General features: G+C 36.7%; 1 protein-coding gene across 19 annotated transcripts in view; it reads right to left on the reverse strand.

The window, feature by feature from the left end:
- Positions 1 to 241: 241 nt before the first annotated feature.
- Rfpl4b (ret finger protein like 4B) overlaps positions 242 to 27,933 on the reverse strand; it is a 70,415-nt gene continuing 42,723 nt past the window's right edge. For 14 of the 19 annotated variants that reach the window (XR_013424958.1, XR_013424951.1, XR_013424953.1 and 11 more), the window contains 2 exons: positions 4,907 to 4,989; positions 242 to 751 (listed from right to left, as the gene is read on the reverse strand). The gene's annotated coding sequence lies outside the window, so the exon portion shown is untranslated. Of the gene's footprint in view, positions 752 to 963; positions 4,260 to 4,906; positions 4,990 to 27,933 lie in introns of those variants that run through there. The other 5 variants (XR_013424957.1, XR_013424956.1, XM_078019432.1 and 2 more) reach the window with 2 other exon arrangements.

Here is a 27,933-nt window from a genome sequence, read left to right on the forward strand (position 1 = left end):
AAGTTTCCAAGAAAGATCCATATCAGAAAAGACCTACCAATAGATACTATTTTTGCTTCTGATAAAGAATATAGCAAAAGAACAGTGGACAAAAATTGAATCATTTCATGAGAAACTTAGGGAAATGACTTCATGCACTCAAAAAAGACATGTTGAATGTGAACTTTGTGTCCAGCACTGTCTTTACATTCCTAGATATGCTTTGATTAATGTAAGGAATAAAGATTCTTTCATTTTGGACTTGGATCAGAAATAATTTATTTAGGACTTGCATACATATTCATAAATGAGATCATTCTACTACAAGGGTCAAAATGAAAATTACTTTCAAACCCAATTGTTAACTCAAGTAAGTGAAGTTTTCTGTGAGAGAAGGAAGAGTGAAGATTGTGGTGAACCGTAGGATTTTTTGTCATCCTGAGTTCATTTATATTTAAAAACATACACACAGCTGCTTCTGCAGGCTACATCCCACCTGTGGGCCAGCAGCTTACATGCATTTTTTTATGCTATTCTTGTTTCATGGATTTGTTTGAAGGGCAGCAAGTTTTCCATATTCTCTTCAAACTCTGGAACAGTCCTTGGCTTTAGTATAGAAGTCTCTTGAATATTCATGATTAATAATGCTTTTCATGTTCTATTTTGTTTCTGGAATTATCTCTTTCCTCTAAGATTAGCTGTTTTATTTGTTCATCTCAGAGCATCTTGTCCATGCCATTGATGTTCCTCAAATGACTGATGATATGTGGATCTGTTTATATTTAAAAATAAATGACTTAGTTAGTCAATAAATGTATTAGCACACAAAGGCTACCATAACAAAGTAATACAGATTGGGTAACTTAAGCAACAGAAATTTATTTTCTTACAATTCTGGAGGTGAATTCAACTCAAGATGTTAGCTGTGGGGTTAGTACTTTCTGCACCCTCTCTCCTTGGCTTCTCCCTTATGTCTTCATACTCTTTCCTTTAATTGTGGTTATGTCCCAAATTCCTCTTCTTATGAGTGTACCATTCACTTTGGATCATCCCCTACTAATGACCTCATTTTAATCACCTCTTTAAGAACTATATCTCCAAATACTGCCACCGTGTGAGATTTTAGAGGTTAGAACTTCAACATAAAGCATCTGGGATTGTGGGCAGAGATGATTCAATTACTGAGAGTAGAGAAGGCATAAGAGGATTCCTCCTGAGTTTCTGAGATTAATTTCAGAGGCAGGTCTCTCCTGAATCAAATGCTAACTCTGAAGCTTTGCAAAATGAGTGGGTAGACAAGTGCCAACAACAGGGTTTCAACTATAGTTGGAGATAACACAAAGAAAGCTGTGTTCTGGGCACAGGATAATTGAGCCTATTTCACTGTTATGTGTAGCTGACTTCTCTCATATTCCTTTTTCTCTTCTCTATCCATAGTGAATGTCTGAAGTTGTCAGGTTTCATCTCTTCCATGTAACCCTAACACATGGGCAAAGAAACTTCCCCTCCACAAACACACCACAGACAGCATACACCTGATTTTCTAGGGAGTTATTCCCCTAGGCTGCACCTAGGGAGTGAGTACCTAGCCAATGCTTTGCTTACATAAAACAATAACTGACTCAGCTGCTTTAGAGTGCTTTAATAACCTTACTAGTTGTCTTGTGACCTACATTCTGTCCTCAACCTTTGCTGACTTCAGACTCATGTCCCTCTGGATATGTCACTGAGAAGGACAGTTTTTATCTTATGGTAGCCTTCTCTGGGCCATTTCCCTATTCTGTATCTTTAGTACTTTCAGAAACCTGTTTTTAAATTTCTAACTTTTTTTTTTCATTGTGATTCTCGGAGGTCGAAGAGAGATAACTGGGTACTCCCTTAGGTATTTTGAGCCAAAAGTCAGAGACACTAGTCTAAGTCCTTTCAAACTGTATATTTTAATGCACCTTATGAATTCCCTAAAGATCAACATCAAGCCTGCCTAAAGTTGACAGGGCATGTTTTTCTTATAGATAGTTAGAATAACTATCTCCTTGTATGATTTCTGCAAAATTAATGCTAATTCTCAGATAAAGTGCATTATTCTTGCAGTGCTCCGGGATGTACTTTGCCTCTTAAAGTTGCTGGTTGGTATATTTCTGCATCTTCAACTTTCTGGCATTTCTATTCTCTCTCATCCAACTTTTTGAACCCTCTAGGTTGTAAATACTTTTCAGTGAAGAAGCAAATCATTTTTTTTTTAATTTTATTGACATAACTTAACACCATATCAGGCTATAATAATACAAAAAGCAATCTGACAGCTATTCTACAGATGAAGACACCAAGATTCAAAAACAGCAAGAATCAAAATAAGAACTAGCAGTAATCTGGATAAAAAGTATTTGTATTCATTGACTTAGATATTCAATTATATCAAGATTGGAAAGAAAACCTGAACAGTCCATTATAATCCACAAGGTAGTCTCTCCCCTGCCATTCTCTGTTATTGCTTGAAGAAAAATATTATTTCCAATGATGGTAATAAGGCAGTGATAATTAAATGTTTGCAATGAAGAAAAATATGGAGGCCAAATTTTTTCATGCAAGGAATTTTCATTCAGTTAACATGCAACATATATCAATCAAATCACAAACTTAAATAAGCAAGAAATAAAACTTTGCTTATTTATATTTTTAATCAGATAATGAGCTGGTAGATCTGAGCACAGACACAATCCCCTCCCGTGCCACTGCCATGGCCACAAACTGCCAGCCTTCTGAATGTCCCAGCAATTGAAGAGATTACGTGAAGCACAGCAGGCAGCTTAGAGGATTTTTCAACCAACATCTATTCTGATTGAGTGGTACCAGTGATACACAGTTGCTAAATATTTACTACTACCCTGGACTGTAAATTTAATTTCGAATTTTCAAGCCCATTCCACTGAATAGAAAAACAGTTAGTTACTCCAAGTTTCCCATCTTCTTTCCCAGAGATGTGAGGATGGTATGAAAGAATTTTGCCTTGATATTGTTTTTGGACTATATGCAGTCGTCAAGACATTTTCACAGCTGGGGATCCTTCATTCTGGTTATTAGCCCTAGAAGTTCCCTTCCCTTGCTTCCTTTCACTCGGGGCCTTAATCTGCAGGCTCTCAAAACCCCACCACACTTCTCCTGAGAATATGGGAGTCATCCTGCTGCTTCTTCGTAAGGCAGGTATAAACAGAGCTCATGGATCTGTCTCACCCTTTGGTCTACATCAGCACTATCCAATAGAAATTTAATGCAAGTCACAACCAATGCAAGCCACAAACATCATCTAGAATTTTCTAATATGCATAGTTAAAAAGTAAAATGAAACAACTGAAATTGACTAACATTTTATTTTAATCTGATATATTTATAACTTCAACATGTAATCAATATTAAAATTATTAATGAGATATTCTACATTATTTTTGATAAGCCTTCAAAATGTGGTGTGTATTTTACATTTACAGCACAATTTGGACTAGCCAAACTCAATCACCATATGTAAGAGTGCAGGTCAAGACAACTCACATAAATGTAGTTTCTATTTCCACCCAATTCAAGAAACAGAAGCTCTTCAGAATCTTTATGTCTTCCTGGTATTCTGGGCCTCTATGCTCTTGGATTCCCTAAAATCCTGGAGTTTTTAATCACTGCTTACAATCACTCCCAAACACAGCCCACTTTTTGGAAGGCATGAGGGGTCCTTTACCAAAGACCTTCTGACATTCCTTTTTGTTATGCGCTATCATTCATTCCCTGAGACATGCAATGACCAAGGGAAAAGAGTATGAGATAAAAGAAGACAGAGCAAAACTCCTCAACTTTACAAGATGTTTATTAAGTTTATACTGTAGACTAGAATTTATGTAAATCTAATATAGCCTCGGCATCAAAGGAAACTATATTGACTACAACTGGATATTACAGCTTGTCTAAGAAAACACCAATTTATATCTTTTTCCTGGCATAATTATTAGCAGGTTTCCCCCTTTCATTTTCAAAATGATCTTGCTTTGGATAGTAAATGATACAATCAAGCAATTGTAGTTTATGTATTATCATACTAGTCTTCATATAATCCTATGAAATAAATAATCTAAGTTTGTAAAAAGGAAACTGAGCATCAGGAAGAATTAAGTACTTGCCCACAATCAGAAGGACAAGTCATTCCAAAGCCAGAGTCCTTCATTCTCTATGACAGTAGCACCAAGTTCTTTTTATCCCGCTGTGTATAGTAGTAGGTTGTCGTGGGCCCTGTAGAACTGGAAAACATGTTTTGGAGATTTTCCACCTTATCACCCAATTTCATTGCCACTAATCTGTCAGCTGGTGGAAAACTTAGTCCCTAAGTGTTGACAGTATACCTACCCTATCCCAAGGTCTCCTAGGCCCAATAAATTTGGTTTAATAGTTTACAAAACAACCATTAATAACCCTAAACTTTCAAGTGCAAGTTCACTCAGGGAGAAAATGAAGAGTTTGGATGACTTCAACACATTATTGGTCACTAAGGTTTAGAACTCAGTAGCTGCAAGCTGTGAAACTGAGCAGGCCAATTAAATAAAGAAACCATAAATAAACTCTCTAGCAAGCACCTAACCTCTGAGGGGCATGGAGTTCCTTCACAAACAGGCATGGCTGTCTAGAGGTAGACATGGATAGCACCAGATGATGAATGGGTGGTGACTTATCAGATGGAGCACTACCATTTGAATACATGGGCAGCAGTGGCCTTGAATAAGGAAGGGACTTTGTGAAACAAACAAAGGAAAATGATTTTCAGTTGGAAAGATAAGGAGAGACAGGGGAGAAATAGAGGGGAAAAATGTAAAAGGAATGCAGAAGGAAAATCTAAACGTTGAAAATTTCACTAAATAGTAAGAGAGAAATTTTAACAGACCAAACATACCTTGGACTTGAGGGAACTTAAATACAATATCACTAGCTTCTGTGATGAAATAAGGAAGAACACTGACCAGTCGTTTCTCATCCCTAATGGTGGCAAAGAGAAGGAAGGAGAATCAATGCCAGGAATGGTGATCAGAAAGAAGTACTTTCTTCCTAATGAGGACCAGGTAGAATTTAAAAAACCTTCCAACCATTGAAGAACCCCCTATTAAAGCTCAGAAAACAGGAAGGAGATTGACTGCAGTAGGACTTGGGCACCTGGAGGACTAGTATTCACTGCAGGGATCTGGCTAGCAAAACAGGATTGTTTATAAATATTATTACTGCATGTGTGCTCCATTTCTTACAATTATATTAAAAACAGCTGCTATTAAGGAGCAAACATTTGGGCCGTTCTGGGGCTGTGATTTTCAATTCCAGAATGCACCAATAAATATGACATTTAAACAGTGTTTTTTGAAGCTTTAAATAAAATGTTTAAATTGAGAGAGGATTTATTCTCCCACGTTTTTCTTCTCATTCTGGTATCACCTTTGACCCTGGTTATGTTCCCTCAGGACAGAACTTTAAAACCTGAATTATGAGGAGACTTTCTCCCTACCCCAAACCTACATCTTACCTCCCTGGAGCCCCATAGATCTGTTGGATTGAAATTTGCTTTCAATGATGTGCTAGTAAATCAAATGGGCACCAGGGAGCTCTGATTTGTAGCATTTGCTGGTTTTCATAGTGAAAATACTCCCACCATGACTGATTTCAAGGACGACTATGTTCAACAAATGGTTTGCAAAATTCTTTAAAAACATCACAATGAATCCTCAGGAGCTTGTGTGGACAGATTCACCCCATTACTGGCAGGAAAAAAAGAATATCATGAATTCAATTCTTTGCCTCACACAAGAGATATTCCAAACTTCTGAGCAATCTTATTAAAAAACAACAATAAAACAACAACTGCCTCTGTGTAATCACTCTGTGTGTATCTTGCTTTGAGTTCTTTAGAATAAGTGAATTCATAATTGATTCCCACATAAATTAAATGAAGTCATTATCCTTATGTCTAGAAACAAGAGCTTGGGAAGCTAATGATCTGATATATTGAAAGTTATAGAGGCAGAATTCAAACTCAGGTCTGTCACACATCAAAATCCATGGCTTACCCTCTGTCCCTTCTGCTTCCTTTACAGTAGATTTAGTGATCTAGATGGAATTTTAGAAGCTCTGCTCACCTCTCTTTAGTACTTTCCTGTCATTATTCTGTGCCTACATTGTGGTCCTTTCACTCTCTCCCTTATTATACATAAGGAAGGGTTTGCTACTGGAGGGTAGAGCTATGTCCCAGGTACCTTTATATACCAACAACATCCTATAAGTACTTTACCAATGTTGTACATATAAATGAATGAATGAATGAATTGTTTGATTCAAACAGAATCCATGTCAACTTCATTCCTGTTGTTTAGAATGCTCAGCATGTCACATTCTGGCATGTAATCATCAGGGTTATGGATGGTGTTGGTAATAAGATGTCATGCTGCCTTCAGTTGAAGTTTGGTTACAAGACACTGCTATCATCACCAATGTTTAGGTTTACTTTTTGAAAGGGTAAAGGGAGATGAAAGACTTAAGTCGATTTTCCCAGGTCATAGGTAACCTGACTCTGTTGTCACTTATATTGATATCTCAAATACTTTTTAAAATGTGAAACTTTCAAATGGTCATTGCTTTGCTTCCTTGCTCTCTAAATGATGAAGCATCACCCTTCCAGACTTGAGGCCATAACTACTCACCCTGACTCCCAGCTCTTTGACCTATAAAATAGGCTCATAAAAATTATAGCCTGGAAAGCAACATCTGGAACAACCTATAGACAGGGTTGGTAAATCATTTTATAAATTCATAAAAATTTAGAAGGGCTTTCAATTGAGTACTAATAATAACACTTCAAAAGACTCTTAGCAAGTATTTTTTCCAAATGAAGCAAATCAAAAATTTTAAATAGCAGTGTCTAAAAACTAAACAAATAGGTGTGTCTAATAGAGTATTTCTACATGTTTGAATTTATTTCAGAATATATAAATTAACCAGGCAAATTACCCTCCACTTTTAAGGCTTATGATGCATATCAGATCTAAGAGATTTTAAGTTCCATATGGGTTATAATATGGAAATCAGACTCAGATTTGAATCAATCAATTTGCTTTTTCATTCATCCATTCCACAATATTAATAAAGTACTCACGCCAAAAGTAAAAATTTAATGGATAGCCAACTTTAGATTTTTATGACAGGCCTAGGAATGACTATTAAATTAAACCAGGGGATATTCTTTCCACATATACCTTTCTTTCAATATTTGGCACAGAATTGTCTTAGCGAGTTTCTTTCTGAAGTACTATTTTTTATGCTTCTGTGTTTATTACAGTGCATGCACAGAAAAGGCCCTCGGCAATATTGTCTGATTGACTTATTGACCTTTAGTTCTGGTAAGACAGCTGGGAGTGGGAGGGAAGGCAGAGGTTCAGTTTTTATTAACTTGGAATATCTTTTTCTGCTGATGGTGAATTGACTGTATCATCTTTAAATACAGAGGATACTCCATTTTTTCTGTAGCTTAGAATTCATGTCAGATAAAAAGATTCTAATTTAATATGCATTTCAATATTTCTTTCCTGTCCTCATAGAAATAGTAAAACAGTAGTTTTCCCTTTAATTTATAAAATTACAGCTTTCAGAGATAAGCATTCTCAGATAATGGATACCACATATTTCATTTCAAATAGTTCATGATTTAGAACTCTACCAGTTTTCCATTCTTAAAGCGAAGAACAATATTGAACAGAGGATAAGCTACTTTTTATTAGAATGTTTTATTTTTTCATTCTTCCCATCAATTTTACAGTCATAAAATGTCAGCAATTTTTCAAGTATTAAAAGCATTTACAGAGAAAAAAGAAAATATTGTAGGTGAGCTTCCTGTCCTTCCTGGAGAATTATTTAAGAGGTATTTTATTTACCCAAAAATAAGGAGTTGGAGTTTTCCATTTCTCAACTAGATACAATCTAAGATGTTTTCTGAGTAGCAATGTCACACTTTTTTATTTATATATGTTAGCAGAATGCATTACAATTCTTATTACACATATAGAGCACAATTTTTCATATCTCTGGTTGTATACATAGTATATTCACACCAATTCGTTCTTCACATCTGTACTTTGTATAATAATGATCATCACATTCCACCATCATTAATAACCCCATGCCCCCTCCCTTGCCCTCCATACCCCCTGCCCTATCTAGAGTTAGTCTATTCCTCCCATGCTCCCTCTCCCTATCCCACTATGAATCAGCCTCCTTGTATAAAAAAAAAAAAAAATTTGTCATTTGGTTTTGGGAGATTGGCTAATTTCACTTAGCATTATCTTCTTTAACTCCATCCATTTACGTAAGAATGCCATGATTTTATTCTCTTTTATTGCTGAATAATACTCCACTATGTATATACGCCACATTTTTTTATCCATTCATTTATTGAAGAGCATCTAGGTTGGTTCCACAGTTTAGCTGTTGTGAATTGTGCTGCTATAAACATTGATGTGGCTGTGTCCTTGTAGTATGCTGTTTTTAAGTCCTTTGGGTATACACCAAGGAGAGGGATAGCTGGGTCAAATGGTGAATTTGACCCAGCAATTTGACCCAGCAATGTCACACTTAACAAATATTTTAAATATCATTTGTGGATCCTATAAATTTAGATTCATACCCATGCAAAAGAAGTAACTTAGAATTCATTTTCCTTCTTTGAGGTTTTATTTTCTTAGTCTGGGTAAGGAGAAATTGATTGGGCAATTGGTAGAGAAGCCACTTCACTGTCCAGGAGAGCAAAATTAATTGCCAGGTTGCTGCTTCTGAGAAGCAGAATAATGGTCTTTGAAGATGCCCACATCTTCATTTTTGGAACTTTGAATATGTTGGCTTACATGGCAAAAGGGAATTACATTGTAGATGGAATTAAGAATGTTAATCGGCTCACCCTAAAAAGAGAGATGACCTGGATTGTCTGGGTGGGCACAATGTAATCACAGAATACTACAAAGGGAAAGAGACAAGTGCTTTGAAGAGAAGAGTCAGAGAAATAAATGTGATGGTGACATCAAGTCAGAGAAATGCTCTGTGGCTGAAGAGGAGACTGACCAGTGAAAGAATGTGGGTAACCTGTCCAAGCTAGAAAAGACAAAGCAATGAGTCTCCAGAGCATCCAGAAAGGAATACAGTCCTGCCATCATCTTCATTGGAACCCAGTGAGATAGTGTTGGTCCTGTAACCTTCAGAACTATAATAGTTTTTTGCTGTACATATATATGTACATATATGTGTGTGTGTGTATATATATATACACATATATACATGTATATATGTATATACATCTAAATTTAAAATTTTTCTTAAAACCAAGCTCAGAAAGTTTTATATGCATCCAGGCACAGGGCACACAACTGTAATCCCAGCAGCTAAGGAGGCTGAAGCAGGAGGATTGTGAGTTCAAAGCCAGCCTCAACAAAAGTAAGGCACTAAGCAACTCAGTGAGACTCTGTCTCTAAATAAAATACAAAATAGGGTTGGGGGAGTGGTTCAGTGGTTAAGTGCCCCTAAATTCAATCCCCAGTACCCACCCACCTCCCAAAAAGAAAAGTTTTTTATGCCCCCAAGTCCTACTGGTTGATGGTTATTTCAGAAGAGGAGCATCCAAGTCATGCTAAAGGAAAAAATATCCTTTCCTTATATAAGATCACAAAGTCATATGGAGAAAAAAAGCAAATGAACCCCAAATCCCCACTGTTCTGTTTAGTGACATAGGTTTTCATTTTAGATAATAAGAGAATCACCTACAATCCCTGCTCCTGTGAGTCATAGAATCCAGACCACTTCATTCATTCACTACTTTGCCTTTAGGAACAGCAAACACAAAATGCAGAGAGGCACCATTTATTATCTGCTCATAGCCTAAAGTCTTCTAGATATGGATTACAAGATAACAACCAGAGAGACAGATCACACTCTTCCTGTAAGGACATGTACAATTAAAGAATGGGGAAAGGGGGAAGATAGGGAGGGAATCAGTGTCTTTGTTTGACAATGTTCTTTCAGGGACGAAAGGCCAATAGTCCCTTCCAAGGGAATTGTAATTTTGTCAGCTCTTGTCATCCCATATCCTTTATCATCAATGCTCTATGGAAATCCTGACTTGTAGAAAAAAAATACCATGGCACAGCTCCTATTGGCTGCATGTACTTGGTGTCTGGGGCACTAGTTCTTCAGGGGACAAGAGGACATGGGAAAGAAACAGGAATTCTCTTATTTATTATGTGGACTCCATGAGAAAGGACTAAAAGAGCTTTATCAGTCAGGGGTCTAGATATACACATTTGTATATATTATATGTGAGCTACGCATATTATACTGCTATGAATATATTACAGATACACATTCATACCTCAAAGGGATTGGTTTCAGGACACCCCATAGGTACCAAAATATGTTGATGTGCAAGTCTTTTTATATAAAATAATGCATATTTTCTTATGACCTTTGCACATCCTCTCAATCATATTTAGATATAATACCAAATACAATCTGAATGCTATGTAAATAGTTGGTACACCATATTGTTTAGGCAATAATAACAAGAAAAATATCTGTACAAGTACAGTACAGAAAAAACTTTTTAATTTTTTTCCAGATCATTTTGAACCTCAATTGGTTAAACCCACAGACGTGGAACATGAAGATATTAATGGCCTCTTCAGATGAATAGATGATGATGATGATGATAGAGAGAGAGAGACAGGGAGAGAGAGAGAGAAAGAGAGAGAGAGAGAGAGATGTAAGGAACTGATTTATGTAATTATGGGAGCTAGCAAGTTTATAGAGCAGTCAGTAGGCTAAGAACTCAGGAAGAATTTCTCTGTTAGTTATGAAGTTGGATTCCTTCTCTGGGGAACCTCATGAGTCTTTTAGTTGATTAAATGAGGCCCACCACCATTGTGAAGGATAAAGGAGATTATCTCCTCTACTGAAGATCAGTTAATTATAAATATTAATCATATTAGATAAAGCACCTTCACAGTCACTCACTCTTTGTGTACAGGAATGACAAATAAAATTCAGCTAGACATTATTTATTATCTACTCAGAATTCCTCCCAATACAAGTTACAAGATATGGAATGGAGGACCAAATCAGACTCCTCCTCTGAGGACATGTACAATTAAAGAGTGAGGAAAGGGAGAGAATAGAAAGAGATCTGGGGAGGCAAACAGTGTTTTGTTGGTACAACACACACAAATCAATACCTAGATTCATGCTCGAAGAAACAATGGCTTACCCTAGTCAACCTGACTTATAATCCACCACCACAAAGAGCCATAATATCCTGTGATTTTTCCACCTTGGGGATAATGAGGTTCAGTTGCAATTGCAGAAGGACTATAAACTACAGTAACAGAAAGACTCCATGTGCTAGGAGGCAGTGTGACATACTGCATGATTGCCTCTTTCCTGTAGTGTGTGACACAAAGGAGTGCATTTTGAGGAACAACATTTTGTTATACCTCCCCTGGTTACAATCAACCAAAACTGAATCTTCAATGAGTGCACATTATTAGAAGATGCATTGATTCTTCAACTTTCCCACAGTAAAATAAAATATGATATCTTCTTTTCATTGTGCACACCTACACAGTCAAATGCCAAGTTTTGTTGAATATTTCCAGAATTTATCCTCTCCTCTACATAATCACATGCCAGTCACTAAGGCATCATCACCACTTCCTTGAAAATTTGCAATTGTTTTTCTTTCTTGGGTAAGGCTGCCTGGAAACAGTCACTGAAACAGAGATTTCTGTGCAGAAATTTTATCAGGGGATGCATAAGAAAACTTCATACAAGAAAGTGAGGGAAACACAAGGGACAGAAGTTGAATCGAGACATTGATAGAAGAAAGATTCCACTCTTATTATGGGGAGCTCTGAAGCTGAGGTCTCCTTGGAATTTTCTCAAATCCAGGAAATCAGACTGATCACTAAGTAATGGCCAGTCATTGAATATGGGGTGTACCTTATCCTGAAGGGGTGATGTGATTTCTCTTGAAAAGTGGTAAACTGTTTCCCTCTAGCCAGTCTTCACATTGTTGCCATCAATTACTCCATGATCCACTGAAAAATGTTCTTGGCTTTACTTTTCAGAGATATCTCAACCCTTTGGCATGACTGCCAAACCCAGTAAGATCTGTACTTGCAAACCTCACAGCTACATAGCTTACCATATTTCCAGTGTAGTTTGAGGTATAGTGTCACCAGTTTATAGTCTGTTTTACTTCCATATATTTGCTCCTTCCTTCCATCTGACTAGATCAATAGTTCTGAACTTTTATCCTACTAAGTAACATGCTCTACTGTAGAAATATAGTTTATTTGTTATAAATAAAAAGAGACTAGGCAATTTCAATAGTCAGGGTAGGGTAGGGGAAAATAGTCAACCAAATTATAGTTTCTTTTTTTTTAAAGAGAGAGAGAGAGAGAGAGAGAGAGAGAGAGAGAGAGAGAGAGAATTTTTAATATTTATTTTTTAGTTTTCGGTGGAGACAACATCTTTGTTTGTATGTGGTGCTGAGGATCAAACCCGGGCCGCATGCATGCCAGGCGAGCGCGCTACTGCTTGAGCCACATCCCCAGCCCAAATTATAGTTTCTTAATTTAAAAAACAAAGAAAAAGAATACTAATTTCAAAAGAACATGTTGAAACTAGGTGTAATGGCATACACCTGCAGTCTCCATTGCTCACAAGTTCAAGGCCAGCATCCACATCTTAGCAAGATAGTGTCTCAAAAATAAAAAGGGCTGGATGTAGCTCAGTGATACAGTGCTTTGGGGTTCAAAATTCATTATTACACACACAAAAAAGAGAAAAAGAAAATATTGAGTCAAAATTATCTATATTTGATGGAACCTACAAGAATTATAGCCAAAGCTTCAATAATAGCTATCTGGTACATTTCTATAAGTAGAATTTTCCAGATGTTTTATATTAATTATTGGTCACATTCACAACAAACCAATGCATCATACTGGCCATTTTATAGGAGGAGAAACTAAGATTCAAAGAAGCAAAATAATATGTTCATTCTTGTAAGTGGCATATTTGAAATTCAAACCAAAATTGTCCAACCCTAAGTCCATGTTCTTCGGATTTCTTTAATCTAGCTTGCTGGCACTGGGGTTTTAACCAAGGGGAAAAAATGAATGGTCTTTCCAATTTTGTCACAACTGTGTCAGGAAATATTTTTGTCAAGTTTCAAAATGGAATGTTAATTCAATTATGACAGATTGGAAAGTTGGCCCTATAGATAATCAACAACCAGGAAACAACTACTGCACAAACAGACATAATTTAGCATGGGAAATAAAGGGTCAAGGAAAGAAATAAATATGCTTTCTGATGATAAAAGCCATAGTACACAGAAGGAAACAAAAATGTGGGAACTGGATTCATAGCACTTAAGACATATATATTAAAACCAGTAAACCCATTAAGGAAAAATAACACCTCATATGAATTGCCTGTATGTGTTATAACATGTCAAGGACTAAGCTAAGGACAAGGCTAAGAGTCTAAAAACAATGGTGCCTTCAAACAAAAGTGACTGAACTGTAATCTGTGAAAGATTACCCAGAAATATTTAGGTAAGTACAATAAACTAAGTAGAAAAATAAGGACTCTAAATTCTTCCAAATCAAAATGAAAGAGAAAGAAAGAGGGGGGAAAAAGAAGCAAAGGGGAGAACTTGCTTTGCAAGTTCATGGTTGCAAATGAGTGACTTCAAACATGAAGAAAAAGCTTCACAGCATGTACCATTACCAAGCAATTAAAAAACTATATAGAATATATATGATGTAAATTCTATATAAAGTACAAGAAGGAAAGAAGGAAGAAAAGAAGGCAGAAAATCTGCCACGAATCAGATTATCTTCAATTAGATAAGAATTCCATCAATGTAAATTTTTCATCTGATATTATTCAAAAAAGGACTATTATGAGAAAATTTAACGAATTCCTAGGCAGTATCTGACTTTAGGAACACAGAGAGCTCAGTTATGGTACTAGTGATTCCAATAGTCATCTTACAAAAGAAACCACTACGCCTGACCTTTTCTCTGCCCCAGTGATCCTGCATATCATGTACAACTGTGTGGATCAGAATAGACAACTCATTATACACAGACCACCAGTATTATGGATTGGATGTGAGTTGTCCCTCAAAAGCTCCTGTGTGAGGCAATTCAAGAGGGTTCAGAGGAGGGTTAGGAAAGCCTTAACTCAGTCAATGAATTAATCACCTGATTGGATTAATTGAGTGGTAACTAAAGGCAGGTGGGATTTAGCTAGAGGACATAGGGCATTGGGGTCTATATTTGTATCTAGAAGTGGAGTCTCTCTCTACTTTCTGATCATCCTATGATCTGCTCCTTCTGCCACACTCTTCCCTCATGCTGTTCTGCCTCACAAAGCACCAAGGAATGGAGCTGGTCTTCTATGGACTAAGACCTCTGAAATTGTGAACCCCCAAGTAAGCTTTTCTTCCTCTGAAATTGGACTGGTCCTTTAATCACAAAAAAATGGAAGGCTGACCAAAATAGAAATGGTGCCGAGAAGTAGAGTCATTGCTGAAACTAACCTGACCATGTGGTTTATGTTTTTGAAGTATTTTGGAATTTCTGAGAAGAATTTTGAGATGCTTAGCAGTGCAAGCTGGAAATGCTTTAGATTATTCTATGTGGAGCTTAATGGTCGAATCTGGTGACAGTTCAGAAGATCAGAATGCCAATAGGACCAGAGACAGTGAAGACAGGACTCAAAAGGGTTCAGAAAAGGACTCTATTGGAATTTGGACTAGAGGCCAATTATGTTATGTTCTGGCTGAGAAGTTGTCTGCATTTTGCCCATGCCTCAGAATTTCTGTTGAGCTGATTTAAAAAGTGATGTATGTACATCTTAAACTGGCAGAACAAATGTCTAGGCAGCATAGCACTCAGGAAATGGCATGCATATTGCTGACATATTTTAGCCAAATGTATTTATTGTGATAATCAGAAGCAGAAAGAAAAGCAGAAAGACTTGAAAGACCTGGACATGAAAGGCAGGAGTAAAACTGGGGCTAAGGAAGTTGCAGTTGTTAAAGATATTAATGCCAGTAGAGAAATGCCAAAGACTGCCCAGAGACAATAAGAAAGATGGCTTCAGGGCATCTCAGAAGCTAGCAAGACCACACCCATATCAGGCTCAAGGGAGTAATAGTGAAAATTTTCTTAAGAGACCACTGGGGATCCTTCTTTCACAAAGGGGCTTAGGAGGTTTTGTTTTGTTTTGTTTTTGTTTTTGTTTTTTTTGTTTTTTTTTTTAATGTGCTCAGCAACCCAGGCACTCAGAAGTTCATGCAACCTTGGTCCCTGGAGGATTGGCTACTGCTCAAAATGGCAGCAGACCTTGGCATCAACCACGTGGTGCCTGTTTTGCAGGAATGCAGGATGTCGGAGTTAGGGGGTCATGCAGGCTTCCATCAAGATTTTAAAGGAAGGCCTTAGTAGTCAGGCAAAGTGCAGCAGGGTCAGAGTCCTTGTGGGCACTCCCTGAGAAGGCAAGGTGTGGAGATTTGTGGAGAAGACAAAGCTGCAGAGGAAACCCTCCAGATTAAGAAATGCCAGTAACATGGGACATCTTCCTAGGAAAGCTGCAGGGATTGAACAAAGCCAACAGAAAGGCCACTTGGGTTGCAACCCACAAGGCCATCGGGACAGATCTACACAAGCCTTTTGGCAGAATATCATGATGTCATGGGCCCCAGGTGCTGGACATGGAGCTATAGGGCTTGATTGCCCAGCCAGATTTCTGTCTTGCTTTGGTCCTATCCCTGCTTTCTATGCCCATATTTTTGTTAATGGAAATGTTTGCTCTGTATCTTTTTATATTGGATTCTTGAAAATTGCTTTTAATTTTATAGAAGCTCAAAATGTGAGATTGACTTGAACCTCAGAGAAGACTTTGGAATTGAACTTTGAGCAATCTCAGAACTGTTGAGGCTATGGGGACTCTTGGAAATGGACAAAATGTATTTTGCATTGTGAAATGGTTGTGAGCTTTGGGTACCAGAGGCAGAATAACATGGTTTGGATATGAGGTATCCCCCAAAAGCTCACATGTGAGGCAATGCAAGAAAGTTCAGAGAAGAGATGAAATCCTAGTATAGTTTTGATTTGCATTTCTCTAATTGCTAGAGGTGTTGAACGCTTTTTCATATATTTGTTGATAGATTGTATTTCTTCTTCTGTGAAGTGTCTGTTTAGTTTCTTAGCCCATTTATTTATTGGGTTATTTGGTTTTTTAGATGTTAAGTTTTTTGAGTTCTTTACACATCCAAGAGATTAATGCTTTATCGGTGCATGTGGTAAAGATTTTCTCCCAATATGTAGGCTCTCTCCTCACAGTATTGATTGTTTTCCTTTGCTGAGAAAAAGCTTTTTAATTTGAATCCATCCCATTTATTGATTCTTGAAAATGTTCCTGCTCCTAATTACAATCCTTTTTGTATTTCACACCAACATTCCTATTGTGTTAAAGTTCCTGTGGAAGATACTTCAGTTGGGCTAGGCAGTCACCATGATTCCTGATTGTTTTCAGCTTTTTGCTGCTGTGACAAAAGGACCTGAACAGAACAACTGTAGAGGAGGAAAGGTTTATGTGGGGGCTCAGTGTTAGAGGTTTTGTCCAGAGAAGACTGGCAGTACATTAATGGGATTATGTTGCATCATATTCTCCTTAGCTGACTTTTTTATTTTCACAGCTAATTAACTGCTAAATGTTGGTAAAAGTTGCCCTAAATAGAGAAAGGATGGTCCAGATTTTAAGTGGATCTTGTGTTCCCAAATTAAGGCTCTGACAGTAAACAAAGTATAAAGGCTTTTGCTAATTTCTTTCATCTCTGTGAATTTGTTTAGTATCCCAGTTTATATAAATCACTGATTGTTTTCCCAATCTATTTCCATTGGCAATATGAGTGATATTCTTCACAAACTTATTCTTTACAGAGTCTAGCAGTAAATTTGTTGACAGTTCTAGTTTTCTAAGTGAGTTCAAATATTTTATCAGAATACAATTTTATAGATTCATATGTAAATTATAAAAATTTCTTTGCTTCTTTTTTCCCTTCCTTTCTTCCTCCTTCCCTTTCTTTTTTTTTTTTTTTTTTTTTGTTTGTTTGGTTGTTTATTTTGTTTTGAGTTAGGTGGGATAGGATGGATTAATGTAGGGAGAGCAGGAATCAGTAAAATCAGTCTCATTCATCCATCTTAATAATACTCCCCTCCTACATGGCAGAGGTGAACCTCTTTCACATTAAAGGCTACACTTATGGGGCTGGGGTGGCAGCTCAGTGGTAGAGCACTTTCCTCACATGTGTGAGGCGCTGGGTTCAATCCTCAGCACCACATAAAAATAAATAAACAAAATAAAGTTATTGTGTCCATCTATAAATTTTTTAAAAAGGCCACACTTGTAACATTTTCATCACAATCAAAGGAGATAGAAGGGAATCAGAAGGAAGCAAGGTACTGAGACACTGCTGAATAACCCCAAGTTCATGGTGCAGTGGAGATAGAACAATAGAGCCAGGTTGTTCTTGGACAACACTCTGCAAATAAAGATCCATGGCTACTTTTCTTAGACTGTACAAAGCACCATCAAGGCAAGGTGTTAGGGTGACTCTTTCCTCCTAGAGAAGTGGCTGAAGCACCACAGTGTGTTGTATTGTGGACATCAAGTCTGTGGCATGGGGAACTTTCATCTTCTTCAGTGTTTGGGGCTGGCCAGGGTTCCAGTCCTCCAGTCGGGACTCAAGCCCACATTTGGCAATTTCAAGTGAAGTCAGAGAAAAGCTTGGGAATCTTGACATAGTTATTTACAAGTCACCTGAATTATGTATTCAAATCTAAAAAATGTTTCATTCCCTGATTTGGTAGAAATAGAGCAACAGTAAGAGAAAATGTGTCTCAGTGAATCCTTATCCCTCCTGAGAGTTGTCCCACATATTTCAGGTCAATGGGCATTTAGCCTTTGAATGAGTTATTGTGTGGGATCCTCCAAAAAAAAAAATGTTGAGTACCAATACACAAAGATCAGTGTCCTCTCATGTCTTCCATAATCCCAGTCACCCTCTTTGTCAGAAAGAAGGCTGGGACGCAGGAAATGCCTTAAGGCTTCCTGGCACGCATGCCTGTTTGGGTCAAATAACTGATAATACCCTCTTCTAAAGATTCATTCTGAAGACCACCATCTCTCTATTAATTGGTCAAGAGCACCCCACAATCCACACAGGACAATGATACATCTTTGTGTGTTTACTGTGCCTTCATTAATCTACATGCAGCTTTTCTTAGCCTCATTTTTTTTCTACATTTTACAACCAGTTATACACAAGCTCTCTGAGAATAAAGTACCTTTGTTTTTTGTGTCGCTATACCAGAATACCGGATACCAGGTAATTTTACAAAATTCTGGAAGTTGGAAAGTCCAAAATCAAAGGGCTGAATCTGGTAAGGGGCTTTTTGCTGTGTCATAACATGACAGAAGGTATCACATGGTAGAACGGGAAAAGAGAAGGAGGTAGGAGGCAGGAGAGGAAGAGAGAGAAAGAGAAGCTGAATTCATCTCTTACCAAGAACTTGATCCCATGATAACAACATTAATCCCTTAGGAACTGTCATGTCCTAATCATCTCCTAAAGGTCCCACTTTTTAGCACTGTTGCCTTGGAGATTAGGTTTACAACACAAAAACTCCAGGGGACACATTCAAATCATGACACCATTATAAATAATTATTTAATAAAGCCTGTCAAATTATCTCTTTCCCAGTCAATTCTTCTGGAATATTCCCTCTACAATCTGGTGTCTTGTGACTTTATTTGAAGTCCCTCAACCTTACTACTGCTCACATCCCACTTAGAAAAACAAAAAACATTATCTTAGCTCCTAGCATCTCTTTTCATCTTTCCTTCTGTTCCCTGGGCGCTGTGAAGCTACTAAATTTAAACCCATGACAGAAACAGGACAAGGTACATCCTCATACATTTCTATTCTCATCCCACCTTCTGTATCATCCCTGAATGTTTTAAATGTCAATGATTTTAATGTGAGTTGAAATAAATAAGACCATAATGACTCCACCATCTACATTTATATTAGATAAATATACAATCCAATCTACATAAATATGCATACATCTTAAAAGGGGAATACTATCTCATCACAGTAAAGAGAATATCTGAAAAGTGGTATTTTAGAATAATGTACCTAACTCTGCCACTACCCATAACATCTTACACATACATGTAAATGACTAAAATTGTCAGGCACTTTATAGTTGGGGTCAGAGAATTTCTGAAATTTTGAAACAAAGAAAATTATAACAGAAGGAGATACTTCTGATTATATCCACCATTGAAGTTTTTTAAAACTTATATTTATCAACTGAGTAGGCATTCTTGCTTTCAAAATCAGGCACTCATTCTCAGAAGACTTTCGACAATCAATGTGTTTTAAATTTTGAATATTTAGTCTGCTAATCTATGCATTGAATGTCATTACCAACAATAAATCAGGTGTACAATATCTGCATAGAACTCAGAATAAGTAATTCAAATTTCTCATATTCAGATTGCAAGGAAATATTCAGATTGTTTTCTTGAGATTTTAATTAAAACAAACTCTCAAGCATGAACCGCAATTTTTATATTCTTAAACAATTAAAATATAAAAGTCAATGAGTGGCAGCAAAACAATTGAAGGGATTCAAATTCAAGTGTATGTCAATTCCTTTGAAAAGTATCAAAAATCTAGCCCTGATGAAGCATACATGCTGAGACATATGTCAATCTTCCCTTTCAGCTTATGTAATTTTATTAAATCATTCATAATACCAATCAGATCAAAAATCATTTTAGTGACTTATTTGACAACTATCTAGCAAGTTTCAGTTATTCCAATTCTTGATTGGATATTTCACTATCTCCCATAGCCAAAATATGTATTGAGATCTATTATAGTAAGAATATTTCTCATTCAACATTCTTGACTGTCTTGCTTATAATTCTGAGTGTTGATACTACCTAAGAGTTTCCCCACTGAAAATATCAAAGTAAGTATATGATGTCAGATTTATGTTCCTAAAGTGAGCTATCAGCCTTTTTGCTCTAAACTGTTCATTTCAGAGTAAAACAGAGTGAAGTGTTTGAAATGGCAATAGAAAGCATATTTCCCTTTGCCTCTAACAGCCACACTTTAAGTTGATGTGTATAAGGAATATTGTATTACATGTATTTTGAACTAAGAGAACAAATGGCTCCTAAATTTTTTTAGGGGCATGTCACTCTCAGCATGACTACTGGATCCAAATGGCTCCCATGGCAATGACATACTGACCCCATCCCATGACCCTGTTGATTGGCCCAGGAATGGATATCTCATTCTAGCTGGGTCAAGTAAAATTCTTCTTGGAATAGTTTTTAAATTGAAACTGAAAAAGTAGGTCAGTCTTTTGTGTTGGTGGAACATATAATATGGACAACACATAAACCATTGGTAACTCTGTGTGGAGTTACCACACTAAAAGTGATGATGGTAACAAACAGGTTATCAGCCTTAAGACAGGTTGTATCCTGGTGGCATTAAAGTCCCTGGACACAGCTGCTTATGAGAACCAGCAGCTTCTTGAAACTTGATATTGTTCAATTCTTCCATGGATTTAAGGGGTGATTTTGAACTAGATTATTACAACCCAAAGAATACTGACTGGTATTAAAAATTATTATCCTGGAGAAATTTTCTTCTTGAGTAAGATCTACAAATTTGATATGGCTGAGCCCCAAATAGGGTGGCAATGAGTATCTTTATAAAAACTGAGGTTTTATATAAGTGTCCAGATTTTAATATGGACACTTTTATTGATAAGCACCCTTATTGAATGTAAAGAAGCAGTTGGTGGCCTCTGCTACTGCCTGAAGGCCTATTTTTGGGGTACCCCTATGACTGCCAACCCCCTACCACCACTGCCCAGGGATCCATTTCCAGGGTGCCTGCAGGTTTGATTGCACATGGACACCTCCATCTTGGGACACCAGCCAGGTCCTGGGGGGCCAAAGTGCTGTAGATATGCCACCACCATCTGGGGGCATTGTTGCCTCTGACCAGCGAGGGCCTGGAAGTTCAGTGTAAGGTTGCTTGCAGGTTTGGCTGCACCTGAGGTCTTCCTACTGGGAGTGCTAGTGGCAAACATGTTATTCCAGGGACTCCTAACTTTGAGGGTCTGGGTTGGGAAATTAGCTGAGATCCAAATTACTTTTCTTCATATGTAATTTTTTTTTCTCTCACAGACTTTAATATTTTATCCTTATTCTGTATGTTAGTTATTCTCATTATAATATGGCTTGGTGTGAATCTGCTGAAGAGGCCTACAGGACCCCAAACATACAAAATTACAGCAGACTCACACCACAGTACACTATAATGAGAATGACTAACATATACCAAGCTATGAAAGAAAATGGAGGCCAGCCCAAAATCCTATATCCAGCAAAATTAAGCTTCATATGTGAACATGTAATAAACACCTTCCATGATAAACAAAGATTAAAAGAATTCACAACTAGAAAGCCTGCACTACAGAACTCAGTAAAATATTTCATGAGGATGAAATAAAAAGAAGTAAAAACCAGCAAAGGGAGGAAATACATTAAAGGAAAAGTCAATCAAAGGAGAAACTAAGTCAAATTAAAAACCACAAATAAACCAAAATGACCAGGAACACAAATCACATCTCAGTAATGTTAATGGCCTAAACTCATCCATCGAAGACACAGACTGTCAGATTGGATTAAAAAACAAGACCCAACAATATGCTGTCTCCAAGAGACTCACCTCATAGACAAAGACATCCAGACTGAAGATGAAAGGATGAGAAAAAGCATATCACTCATACGAATAACAAAAACAAGCAGGAGTTTCCATCCTCATATCAGATAAAGTGGACTTCAAGCCAAAGTTATTCAGAAGGGACAAAGAAGCGCATTTCATACCGTTTAAGGGAATTACACATCAGCAAGACATACAATTTTAAATATTTATGCCCCAAACAATGGAGCATCTATGCACATCAAATAAATCTTTCTCAATTTCAGAAATCAAATAGACTACAACACAATAATACTGGTTGACTTTAACACAAATCTTACACTATTGGACAGATTTTTCACACAAAAGCTAAATAAAGAAAACATAGAATTAAAAATAAAATCAACAATTTAGACTTAATAGACATATATAGAATATTTTATCCATCAATGAGTGAGTACACTTTCTTCTCTGCAGCACAAGGATCATTCTTTAAAATAGATTATATCTTAGGCCATAAAGCAACTCTTAGTAAATATAAAAAAAAATGGAGATAATAGCCAGCATTCTATCAGATCATAATGAAATGAAATAAAAAATTACAATAAAATAAAATAAAAATAGAAGCTACTCTAACACCTGGACACTAAATAATGCACTATTGAATGCTGAAGAAGAACTCACGGATGAAATTTAAAAAATACCTAGAGGTAAATAAAAATATCAATACAACATATCAAAATCTCTGGGACACTATGAGGGCAGTACTAACAGCAAAGTTCATTGCATTGAGTTCATTCATTAAAAGAATAAAATGTCAGTGAATAGTAACCTAACATTACATTTCAAAGCCCTAGAAAAAGAAGAATAAATTAACTCCAAAAGAAGTAAGAGACAGGAAATAATTACAATCCGAACTAAAATCAATGAAACTGAAACAAAAGAAACAATTCAAAAAACTGACAAAAAAGTTGGTTCTTTGAAAAAATAAATAAAATTGATAAGCCCTTAGCCACACTAACAAAGAGAAAGAGAAAGAAAACTCAAATTACTAAAATCCATGATGAAAAAGGAACTACCACAACAGACACTTCTGAAATACAGAAGATAATTAGCAACTATTTTGAAAATTCCCACTCCAATAAAATAGAAAAGCTTGAAGACATCAAAAAGTTTCTACAGACATATGATCTACCCAAACTGAACCAGAAGGACATACATAATTTAAACAGATCAATTTCAAGCAATGAAATAAAAGATGCCATCAAATGCCTACAAATCAAGAAAAGCCCAGGACCAGATGGATTCTCAGCTGAGTTCTACAAGACCTTCAAAGAATTAAATACTCCTCAAAGTATTTCATGAAATAGAAAAGGAGAGAACCCTTCCAAACTCATTCTCAAACTCATTATCCAAAACCAGACAAAAACCTATCCAGGAAAGAAAACTTCAGATCAATATCCCTGATAAACATAGATACAAAAATTCTCAATAAAATTCTGGTGAATCACATACAAAAATATATTTAAAAGAATGTACCACAATCAAATGTGGTTCATCCCAGGGATGCAGGATTGGTTCAACATAGAAAAATCAATAATATGATTCATCACATCAATAGACTTAAAAACAAGAATCATATAATCATCTCAATAGATGCAAAGATAATTTTTGACAAAATACAGCACCGCTTTGGTTCGAAACGCTAGAAAAAGTAAGGATAGTAGGAACATAACTCAACATTGTAAAAGCCAAATATGGTAAACCCAAGGCCAACATCATTCTAAATGGAGAAAAAATTGAAAGCATTCCTTCTAAAAACTGGAACAAAAAAAGGATGCCCTCTTTCACCACTTCTATGAAACATTATTTTTTAATCCCCTAGACAGAGCAACTAGGAGAAAGAAATTAAAGGGATATGGATAGGAAAAGAAGAACTCAAACTAAAACTATTTGCCAATGACATGATTCTATATTTAAAATCTCCAAAAAATTTCACTAGAAAATTACTAGAACTAATAAATGAATTCAGCGAAGTAGCAGGATATAAAATCAACACACATAAATCAATTTCCTATACATCAGTGATAAGAAGGGAATTGAATGAGACCTCAGAAAATGGAAAGATCTCCAATGTTTTTGGATAGGAAGAATTAAAATTGTCAAAATGGCCATACTACCAAAAGTTTTATACAGATTTAATGCAATTCCTATTAAAATCCCAATGACATTCTTCATAGAACTAGAAAAAGTAATCATGAAATTCATTTGGAAAAATAAGAGATCCAGAATAGCCAAAGCAATCCTTAGCAAGAAGAATGAAACAAGAGGCATCACAATATCAGAGCTTAAACTATACTACAGAGTTATAGTATGGTATTGGCATCAAAACCAACACATAAACCAATAGTACAGAATAGAAGAGACAGAGACAAACCCACATAAATACAGTTATCTCATACTAAACAAAAACACCAGAAATATTCACTGGAGAAAACATAGCCTATTCAGCAAATGGTGCTGGGAAAATTGGAAATCCACATGTAACAAATGAAATTAAACCTCTATCTTTCACCCTGCTCAAAACTCAACTCAATGTAGATCAAAGATTTAGGCAGTAGAACAGAGACCCGTGTGCCTAATAGAAGAAAAAGTATGCCAAAATCTTCACCATGCCAGCCTGGGATCTGACCTCCTTAACAAGACACCTAAAGCACAAGAAGTAAAATAAAGAATCAATTAATGGGATGGATTCAAACTAAAATGTTTCTTCTTAGCAAAGAAAACAATCAATAATGTGAAAAGAGAGCCTAAAGAATGGGAGAAAATTTTTACCACATGCACATCAGCTAGAGCATTAATTCCAGGATATATAAAGAACTCAAAAAAACTTCACACTAAAAAAAGCCAATCACTAAATGGGCTAAGGAACTTAACAGACACTTCACAGAAGAATAAATACAATTGACCAACAAATATATGAAAAAGTGTTCAACATCTCTGGCAATTAGATAAATGCAAATAAAAGTACTCTAAGAGTTCATTTCACTCCAGTCAGAATGGCAATTATCAAGAATATAAGTAACAACAAATGTTGGCAAAGATGTGGGGAAATACATTGCTGATGGACTGCAAATTGTTGCAACCATTATGGAAAGTAATATGGAGATTCCTCAGAAACCATGGAACGGAACCACCATTTGACCCAGTCATCCCACTCCTCAGTTTATATCCAAAGGTCTTTAAATTAGCTTACTACAGTGACACAGCCATATCAATGGTTATAGCTGTAAATTCACAATAGCTAAACTATGGAACCAAAATTGATGCCCTTGAACAGATGAGTGGATAAGAAAATTGTGGTATATATACACAATGGAATATTATTCAGCCTAAAAGCAGAGTGAAATGAGGACATTTGCCCATAAATGGATGGAACTAGAAAATATCATGATAAGTAAAATAAGCCAACCCCAAAAAACCAAAGACTAAATGTTTTCTCTGACATGCAGATGTTGAATCACAATAAGGGGGGCACAGTAGCTAGGGAAGGATAAAGTTACTTTAGATCAGGTAGAGGGGAGCAAAGAGAGGGGAGTGTGTATGGAAGTAGGAAAGATAATAGATAAATCAGACAATATTACCCTATGTACATATGACTACACAACCAGTGTAATTCTGCATCATGTACAAACAGAAAAATGAGAAATTATACTTCATTATGTATGATGTGTCAAAGTACATTCTTCTGTCATGTATAACTAACTAGAACACATTTTAAAAAGAAGAAGCAGTTGGTTAACCTACCACCTATCATTGGAGCTCAGATTAAGAGATCATGGGGACTTGAGTTTTAGGGAAATGCTGTCATACATACCACAGGGTGTTGGCTACTTCTTTCAGTATAATAAAAATAAGGAATAGGAGAGAGAAGCTGACTCTGACTTGTTGAAAGTGGACAGAAAACAAAAAGAATAAGAACATAGCTTTGTTAAAGAAAGAAGATTCCATTCTGCATGAACACAGTAATCATGAGACTTCTTGAGATCCAAAAATAATGCAATTTAATGAGTTGCAGCAAACTTGCCTCACTCTAAATAGTTTTGACTCTTAGCAATGGGAACAGGTATATTCCAAAGGACAAATCTGAAAAGAACAAAATACATATGCATGTATAAAATATGAGTCATGTAATCTCAGTGTTGCAGCACACAAGTTAAATGCTCTTATATTTGCATTTGAAGCTGGCATTATGTGTTATGATGATGAATGGTGAAACCCATGATAATAATTCTTTTATTCTCAATAATATTAAATAGCAAGTAAAAACATGAAAAACCAAGAAACCATGGAATAAAGAAAAAGTCTTTATATTTTAGAAACTTGAATGGTATTTTTTCAGCCTTCAAAGTAAGGAGACCTACTGCTTTATTCAGCTTTTCTGACACCATAATCAAAATGACTGGACAAGAACAATTTTAGGAGGGAAAATTTATTTGGGAGCTCATAATTTCAGTGGTCTTAGTTCACAGATAGCCAGCTCCATTCTTTTCCTGAGAAAGAAGAGAGAGAGAGAGAGAGAGAGAGAGAGAGAGAGAGAGAGAGAGAAGGCTTTATTCAACAAAGGCAAAATATAAACCCTAAAAGCACAGTCAGGGACCTGCATCCTTCAGCCATACCTTAGCTGCCCACAGTAACCATCCAGAAATCCCCATCAGGGAATTAATGCACTGATTAGTTTAATCTTTTTGTTTTAGTCAGTTTTTTCACTGCTGTAACTAAAGGACCTGACCATAACAACTGTAAAGAATGAAAAGTTTATTTAGGGCCTCCCAGTTTCAGAGGTCTCCGTCCACATACAGCCAGCTCCATTCCCCAGGGTTCCAAGTGAGGATGAACATCATGGCGAAAGAGTATGGCCTAGGGAAGCTGCTCAGATGATGATCAGTGAGCTGAGAGAATGTGACTACACTCATCAAATACAAATATATGTACACCCCATAGCCATACTCCCAAAGAACCACAAAGAATGACTTCCTCCAGCCACACCCAACCTGCCTTCAGTTACCACTCACTTAATCCCAGCAGGAATTAATTCATTGATTTGGTTAAGGCTAAGACCTAATCTCTTCTTATGATCCAATCTCTTCTTTTAACCCAATCCTTTCTTCTCAAAACTTTCTTACGTTGCTTTGGGAAGTACCTAAAATCTAAAACATAATATTCCATACCTAGCCACCAAAACCTCATGATCATCTCACAATTCAAAATACATTTAGTCCAGTTTCAAGAGTCCCCATGGTCTTAACAGTTCCAGGATTGCCCCCAAAGCCCAAGCCTCTGAGACTCAAGACAAATTCTCAGTGTGAGGTTTGTAAAAATCAAAAGCAAGTTACATGTATCCAATATATAAAGGTACAGAGTAAACTCTTCCATTCCCAAAGGAAGAAATAGGGACATAGAAAGGATGGGACCAAAGGATGACTGAAATCTAGCTGAGCAAACAAGTCCTGCCTGGCATCTAGAGCATATGGCATTGGGATAATCTCTCCAAAGGACTTGTGTAGCTCTGCCCCTATGGTTTTGCTGGTTGCAGTTCACATGGCCTATGTTGATTATTCTCTGCTGGATTCCTGCTGCTTTCCTTGGTAGACATCCCATGGTATTGGCCTCTCTGGCTTGAGGTCTCCACTGCAGCTGCAGCTTCCTCCTCATAGCTCCATATACTGCCTTCTCAGGGGCTGCCCACATGGACTCTGAACCTGCTGTACTTTGCCTGACCTCCGACCTTCCTCTAAAATCTCAGTGGAACCCTCCATGACCTCTTACTCCAGTATTGTGAATTATGCAGAACCAGCATTACATGGTTGATGCCAAGGTCTGCTGCCATCTCAAGCCTCCAGGAGTCAAGCTGCATCAACTTCTGAGTGCCTGGCTGGCTGAGCATGGTGAAACAACTTCCTAGGCTCCCCAGTACAAACAGGGTGCCCCCTGGTCTCTTCTCAAAGGAATTTTTTCTTATACACCCT

The sequence above is a fragment of the Ictidomys tridecemlineatus genome, chromosome 8, assembly GCF_052094955.1.
Source record: "Ictidomys tridecemlineatus isolate mIctTri1 chromosome 8, mIctTri1.hap1, whole genome shotgun sequence".
Lineage (NCBI taxonomy): Eukaryota > Metazoa > Chordata > Mammalia > Rodentia > Sciuridae > Ictidomys > Ictidomys tridecemlineatus.